The 8,064-nt window shown below is 43.1% G+C and overlaps 1 long non-coding RNA gene across 1 annotated transcript; it reads right to left on the reverse strand.

Annotated features, from left to right (window-relative positions):
• Positions 1-4,208: 4,208 nt before the first annotated feature.
• LOC137145586 (uncharacterized) lies at positions 4,209-7,705 on the reverse strand. Its single transcript, XR_010917680.1, has 3 exons — positions 7,511-7,705; positions 6,037-6,178; positions 4,209-4,518 (listed from the first exon to the last, which is right to left on the reverse strand). It is a non-coding gene; the product is annotated as an uncharacterized lncRNA (long non-coding RNA).
• Positions 7,706-8,064: the final 359 nt, after the last annotated feature.

Consider the following 8,064-nt stretch of genomic DNA (forward strand, 5'->3'; position numbering starts at 1 on the left):
GAGGCGGCGCTGAAAAGAGCACGGCCAGCCGGCGAGCTAGTGCGCATGTGCCTGAAGACGGGCCTGGTCCTCCGCGCGCATGCGTCGCGCGTGCCGGCGTGCTCTCTCTCTCTCTCTCTCTCTCTCCCCCCCTGCAGGAGAGGCAGGGCACTGCAACACGTTTTTTCCCTCCAGACAGGCCGTGGCCATAGATTTAAAGGGGCAGTGTCACAATTAAATCCATCCTCTGTTTAAAAGGGCTTGTGTGCCCTTCCCAACCTGCACACCCCTCAGGTCATTACCCTTATTAAAGCCTCAGGGTCTCTACACACTTCCCCATCTTACCGTTCTCTCCATACGCATGGCCAACCCACACCGCCCAATTCATCTCCCAGTGGACCATCCCGATTCCTGCACCTCTGCTTGCGGGTCATTAATTGCAAGGCCCCATTAATTGCCCCCTTCTCTGCCCCTGCCCGTGACCCACCCTCACCATCCATCCTGCTGGGGCTCAGGTTGCTTTTATTTCCCCAACAGTAGATTTGGCTACAGGTGGCTATTTTAGAGGCGAGAGTCTGGGTGCGATTCTATTCATATGCTCGGAGCAGATCTCTGGCCGTCTAGGCAGGTGCTCATGGTGGTCACTGTGTTGCAAAACAAGGCCACTCCAAACCACAGGGACACAGCCAGCGCCTCGCCCTAAAGAACGGGCCTCAAACTAAAGGAGAACCCCCAATGTTCTAGTGCCAACACCAAGCATTCAGAAACCAGCACTCAGAACCCAAAGCAGCACTGGCTTTAAAATTCTCTTTTCTTTTTTGGTCTGTCTTCTGACTGTGGAACCTGTCGGTCGGGGGAGTGGTGCTGCACATCCCCAGTGTGTGTGTGATCATTTCATGGGCAAAATTCACCCTTACCTGCACATACAAAAATGCAGGGCTTCTCACTGTTCAGAGGGAATCTATGTGCACCTCACTTTTAAGTTGGTGGTTGGGGGAATTATTATTCCATCCTTCTCCATCTCCTTCCCCTCTAACCTTCCTTTCCCTGTCTCTCTCCCTGCCCCACTCACTGTTCTGCTCCACGCACATTCTCCCTCCCATTTTCTGCTCTACACCTGCCCTTCACATTTAACTCCCTCATATTTCACTTTACTGTATCCTACTCCTCACTGTCACCTCACATTCCCCTATACTCACTTATTCTCCTTCCTGCACCTCTTCAGTGTCTGCTGCTCCCCGAGTTCCCCAGACTCTTGCGTCCCACATTCTCCTGAACCCTCATTTCTCCTGCCTGCCAACTTTACTCCATCTTCCCTTCTGCCCCACATCCACCTGCATCTTCTCATCCTCCTCCCTGCCTCTCTACTTGCCCCAGTCCCCCTGCTTTATTGTCTTCACTTTCCTGACCCTAGGAGGTAACTTTCTTTCCCGAGGACAGCCAGGGTTCTGTCTCATTGGAAATACTGGGAGATGGCAGCCATTTCTACTGAAGGCACAACCTCCTGAAAAAAGGCTGCTGGGAAATGCCAGCCATCTGGACAGAGGGCACCTTACGGCATCAGTTCCATTCTAAGTAATAGGACATTGCAGACATTTTTAATTGGGAAAAAGTGAGTGAGTCTGATGCGTGAAACTGGGAGATCAAGAGAAACTAAAAACCAAACATATTAGGAGAGTCATGATAAAATCATGATAGCTAACAACTCTGCAATTGGTTGTTAACAGTATGGGGCCTATGATACACAGATGTGCAGTGCTAATCCCATCAAGAAGCAGATAGTGATACATACACGTTAGTTTATTACAACAGTTCCCCTTCTACTGCACCTTTTACCCAATGATAGCATGTCATTTAACAACCATGCATTCACTATGAGAAATTATTGTAATTCTTTGTGCATTTCTGAGAGCATCCAAAGGCTACAACTGAGGGCCGTTAGAGGGCCCTTTTTTGGCATTCCAAATCCTCTCACCCTGTGGTGTAGCTACAGACACAGCTTTCCTTGGCCGCAGCAGAGGGGACTGGATTTATCCCTCCCTCTGTGATCTTGAACAGGTAACTTAACCTTGTTGTGTCTCAGTTTCCTTACCCATGAAATGGAGATAATACGGACTGATTTATCAGCGGTGCTGGAAGAATAGTTGCCCAGCATTTTGAAAATGTGAAGTACTATGTACGTAGTGATGTTTGGCTGCAGGGGGAAGGGTGCATTTTCTCTAGCTTGGTAATCTTTATGAGAAGAAGCTACAATAGCTGCTCCAAACAGAAGAAAGTCAATGAAGCAAGGAATGTTGGGAGGCAGCCAGGACACATGGAATTTGCTTCAGCTTTGTGTTGCTGGGGCATGAGGCGACTCTTTTGAGATTATACAATATCTCCCAGTGTACATGTTCCTCTGGGTATTGGAACTGGACGGTTAAATATTGTAGGAAAGGAATGTTGTGACATGATGGGGTGCCACTGCAAACTAAACAGCAGGTTCAGTGCCAGACTAAAGGTTTGTTGCTTTCTTGCTATTATACTAGGCAAACTGGAAATTGTCCAGCTCAGCTCTCTCTCACTAAACACTGTATTGCCCTAGGCAACCATTTTCTCTTCTGTATGGTAAATCCAGCCCTGGAAGGGTTATGTGATCAAACAGTACAGTTTTCAGAATCATCTGGCTTTCATGAATCCTTCATTAAATATCAACATCAGAAAGGAAGACGGGCTGCTCAGAGTTCAGAGAGCACAGGTGAGACAGGACTCTAACTTGTAGTGAATGGAAGGAAGGCTCTTTATCTATTGCTTGACACAGACAGACTCTGAAATTCTCCCTGGCTCTCTATCTCAGTGTAACATGAGCTCAGCCTCTAATTCCTGGCCTGATCTAAGCACTCATTAGTATTATCCACCACAAGGATTTAATAGTCACGAGTCACACTCCAAAATTATGAGATTTTGAAAAAATAATCATAATAAACTAGGGATTAGTTTTATGTGCCTCCGGAGCCTTGCACTCAGGACACGTTTTCAAGCTTTTTTCTGCATCCACAATAGCTAGTGGCACACTTAAAAAAAAATAAAAAGAAAGCCAGAGTCTCATATAATCATATGCTGCCAGGTGGTAGGACTGTAAGAAACTTACTGAACATCAAGAGATTTGGTGACAGGAAAGAAATGCTGGCTACGCTCCTGGCAGTCTTTGGGTGTTCAAACTTGGAGCCTTAACATAATCTTGATTAGTGGCTTTACTGCATTTCACATCAGCTGGATTTCAGTTCAGCTTTGAACTCCATGTAGATGCAATCCCCTACCCTATCCCGGGTCACCAGTGAGGGATGAATCATGCGACCTTCAGCATAAAAAGCAGAAGCCTCTACCATTCTATTCTCCAGCCGTGTGGAGGGTGCCATTCTGTAGAGCAAAACGGCGTCCTCTTCATAGCATGAGCTCGCATGCACTGTATGTGTGAGGTCACACCAGCAGGGTACCAGTATTTCAAAAAAAATCAGGACTGCACCCGTGCTCACAATATCCCTGGCAAGTATTATATTGGCTAACGTTTTCAAAAACACCTAAGCGATTTAGGTGCTTTTGAAAATTTTACCAGTTGTCTTCACCATCTGATTGATGCTTTAAGAGCCTAAATAGCTCTTAGACAAACACTGGTATTCTAACTCAGATTCTACCAAATTCAAACATTTGCAGTTTTCTTAGGGCTAGTCTACACTTAAAACTTTCTGTGGCACAGCTGTATTAGTACCGCTGTAAGAGCGCTGGTGTAGTCGTGTTATATCAATGGGAGAGAGCTCTCCCAGCGACATAATAAAACCAACTAAATGAGCGGTGGTAGCTATGTCAGTGGGAGAACGTCTCCCACCAACATATCGCTGTCCACACAAGCATTTATGCCGGCAAAACTTATGTTGTTCAGGGTGTGTGGTTTTTTTTTTGCATCCCTAAGTGACAAAAGTTTTGCCGGCATAAGTGCCAGTGTAGGCAAGGCCTTAATTACAATATTTACAAAGATTTCAGATGGAAATCTATTCTAATCTAATCTAGTCTGAGAGAGGATAGATGATCCAGTGGTTAGGTTACTAGCCTCAGACTTGGGAATCCTATGAATGATAGCACAGGGCTGTTGTGAGGATAAATGCACTGAAGCTTGTGAGGTGCTCAGATACTACTGTAATGGGGACCATATAAGATAAGTAATAGAAAGAGTCCAATACAAAACACTTCTTACTGTACATTACTGCATCTTTGAGTTACAGAAATTACATTGGATCACGTGGAGTTACACCAAAGATGATTCTGATCCACTGTCTTCCAGTTTACTGGAATATTTTTCATTACAACAGTATGGCTATGTTTTCTCAAACTGTGTCGCATCAGGGAGAAGATTAGGAGGAATGCTTCTCCTGGAAGTAAGGGTTGCAGATGGAGGTCTGCTGGAACCAGTACATTATGTCACTTGCTTGACGACAAAATGTTGAACTATTTACTGACGCCATGCTGCTTTTAGTTGGTATCAGATTATGAAGATTATTTTACCTGAAACAAAATAATGAAAACTGAATACGAAACAAATTGGAATTGGACAACACCGTTACTGCTCTTCATTTTTAACACTGGCTTTTTTAGTACTTGAAACACTAGACAAAAGCCTCTTATAGCAGAAGGTTAGAACATAATCCAAAAGATTATACCATTATTGAAGTTGCTACTGGAATGCTGTGTTCAGTGACAATCCCAGTAGCACAAAGAAGTGTATTACAGTGGAACCTCTATTTTATTAACTAATTGGGGGATAAAGAGTTCATAAAATCAACATGTTCGTAACATCGAACATCTCAAAATTACTGTAGGTACCCAAATGTCGTGAAGTCATTGGCATGTGAAGGAATGTTGACGTGTTCTTCATCAACATCCTCTTCATTATGTGATTCCTCCCCTCTCTCCAACCAGAAATCAGTTCATATCCCTGGTCTTTTGTCAGATTGGTGTTAGCAAAAGTCAAGGTTCTACTGTATTATCTTGAAGAGGGTGTAATGTATGGTACTACAGAAGATGATATTTCACAAGAATCTAAATGGCCAGGATAGGATAAAGGATTTGGGCTTTTCTTCCTTGATAAAGGGGAGTCTTCAAGGGAACCTAATAGATGTTTTCAGATTTATGAAGGGGATTGATAATACTTTTTATGTCTAGGGCTCAAAAATTTAAGAATTAGGAGAGTTGGATGAAATAGGGAACTCGGGATGAACCATTTAACGATCCTGGTATTTTTCAATGCCCCACATAAGAAAAGTGCCGGTCACCAACACCTGGTATTTAATAGATTTAAACCTCAAACTTGCGTATGTAAGAAGTTCAATACACTAATGTATTTTACTGCATCAGGTCAGCATGATGAATGAAATAGGGCATTTCTGAGGGAGAATAATTCAGTTCTCCAGTAAAAAAAATTGGGACAATTTAGCTGACAATTGGCATGTCTGTAAAGGTCCCCGTTCTGTGTTCCTTACTCTCTGAAACCTCCCATTTCCTTCAGTGAAATTACAGATTAACAAGGAATTTTCTAATAAGAAGCTAGAGGCTGTGAAAACCTGGGACCTATCATTTCTGTAGATGGGGTAGTAAGTGATTATCCACCACAGCATTCATGTATTTCAAGGGATACGGCAGGAGACCAGTTTTCATTGTCAGCCGCAGCTCAGATGTGCCAGTTCATTTGACAACCTTGGGTTTTTTTAAATGCCGGTCAGATTAGCAGCTTGTCCAGAACAGAGGGAAGCAATATGTTAAATATACAGGAACCTTCTTCCCACCACTGCTGTTCCAATGGTGAGTAGCAGCAGAAGCATCCACAGCATTTCATTGTCGGAGCATGGAATCCTCTCAAAATAAGAACATTTGTATGAGTAGTGGCCTTAGAATGAGTGGATGTCCATGGGCCCCCATCTTGCAAACATTTAACTCCTGTGAGTAACTCTACTTAGGTGAGTAATCCTATGGGATTACTCGTGTGCATCGGTGTTTGCAGGGTTAGGCCCCAGGTGAATAAATAACCTTATTAGCTTGCAGCTTCAGCCGCCCGTGTTTGAAAGGTTTCCAGGGTGGCGAGCCCATGACCAGTGGCTGAGAGCACTTGAACTTCAGTTTGGTGGTTGGTTGAGGGTTTGAACTCACTGATTATCGCAAGTGATTGATCCTAGAAAAGGAAAGAAGAGGTGAGTTACAGAATACATTCAGATGATTTTTTATATGTAAAAAAAAAAAAGTCACTGAAGTGAGAGCTCTACAATATTATTTGCGTTGCTGTAGTGCTTTGAAGCACCGGCTGAGGTCAGGGTCCCATTACAGAGGCAGTGAGAGGCACTATATCCTGCCCTGAATAACTTAACATCTAAATACACAAAGGATGGGAGAGGAAACAGAAGTGATGTGACTTGCCAGGGTCACACAACAGCTCAGTGGCAGGAAAGGGATTGAATCCCACTCTCCTATCTCTTAGACCAATCCCCATCTGCTAGGCCACACTGCCTCTCTGTAACAGCACTTGGAATCACCACTGTTCAAGAAGAATTTTATTGCACTTTAAAACAGTGTCTGCCTAGTGTCTCTAAACAACCTCTCTCTGTTTGTATTATTTTGTTTAGTTAGATTTATATTCTGGCACTTGTGCGTTGTAATAAACTGGCAGCGTATGCCTGAGACATCTCACCCTGTAAGCAGGGACTGAATCCTTCTAGGGAATGCTAAGTGGGCAGCTTAGTAGACAGTGGACCAGATTCAGCTCTCATTAGCATAGCCTAGACCAAGGAAAAAGGTGTTTTTTTAAAATGTGTTTTAAATAATACTTTTTAATCAGCACTTGTGACCTAGCCTAAACGGGATTCAATACCTTTAAAAACGTATTCGCTGGTCATGGTTGACCCTGAAGTGGAGGCTAGAGTTGATCATGACCAGTTAACATATTTTTAAAGGTATTAAACCCTGTCTACATTAGTGTTTAAAAATGTTAGTAAAAATACATTAGCTAACATATTTTTAAAAAAAACACCTTTTCTCTCAATCCAGACAAGTCCATTTAGAGCCTGATCCAAAGCCCGCTGATGTCAGGGTGAAACTTTCGATCAACTTCAATGGATTTGAATATAAATCTGGTGTAAATCTGGATTAGCTACCGTGAAGGCAAGATTTACACCAGTGTAGCCAAGAGCAGAATTTTTGTCCAATAAACATTTTAAAGGTTATTGCAGTCCCAGCCATTTAGCAAACATCCATTCCCTATTCTGTAGGAAGTTCTGCACATTCCCCTAGCCAAAGACAAATGAACATAGGTAAAGGAAGGAAATTAAAGATCTGAACTGAATGTCTGAGCAGAGTATATTGATGATGGCCACTCTGCAGAGATGCTGCACCAGTTAATCTGGTCATACAGCTCCCATCTATAAATACCATATTACAGAAAATTCCTAATGCAATCTAACAGAATGTGCTGTATGACGTTCCTTAGCAGACTGAAACAGATTACACTTACAGGAGGAAGTAATAGTCTCTGGGAGGCACGATCATCAGGGACAGCAGCTTCTTGACTGATGATAGAGATTTCTATCCAGCTAAACTGATAGCCAGTTGCTGGCTGCCATGGTTGGTGTCTCTGTAAAGCCTGCCAGTGAAATTCTCCTTCGATGGAACCCTTCACACTCCTGAGAGTAGCAGTTAGCTTGTCAGGTTTCAGCGTCATTTTCCTAGCCAGCGGGTAGTGCCCTGGTTTAGGTTTAGAAGAATAGGACAAATGGGGGAGAAAGTACTGCTGTAAATTTGTCCATATTGCACAGGACAATCAGAGAGAAAAACAATGTTATATAAATATATTTCTTGTATCCCAGCTAGAAATTACAAATCCAGACATCTGTAATTCAGCATGAATTTCAGTACTGGTTACTACAGAACGTACATGCTATGAATGAAAGGAAGCTTTTCTTTTCTTTTCTTTTATTTCCCCCCTAAAATACTAATTATATTTTAGTCTTAGGAAAAGGAAGACTCTTATGCACAGGGCACAGGACTAAGACTCAGGAGGCCCAGTTC

Source organism: Emydura macquarii, unplaced genomic scaffold (genome assembly GCF_026122565.2).
Source record: "Emydura macquarii macquarii isolate MOO-44397 ecotype Brisbane River unplaced genomic scaffold, CSIRO-AGI_Emac_v2 contig_3603, whole genome shotgun sequence".
Classification (NCBI taxonomy): domain Eukaryota; kingdom Metazoa; phylum Chordata; order Testudines; family Chelidae; genus Emydura; species Emydura macquarii.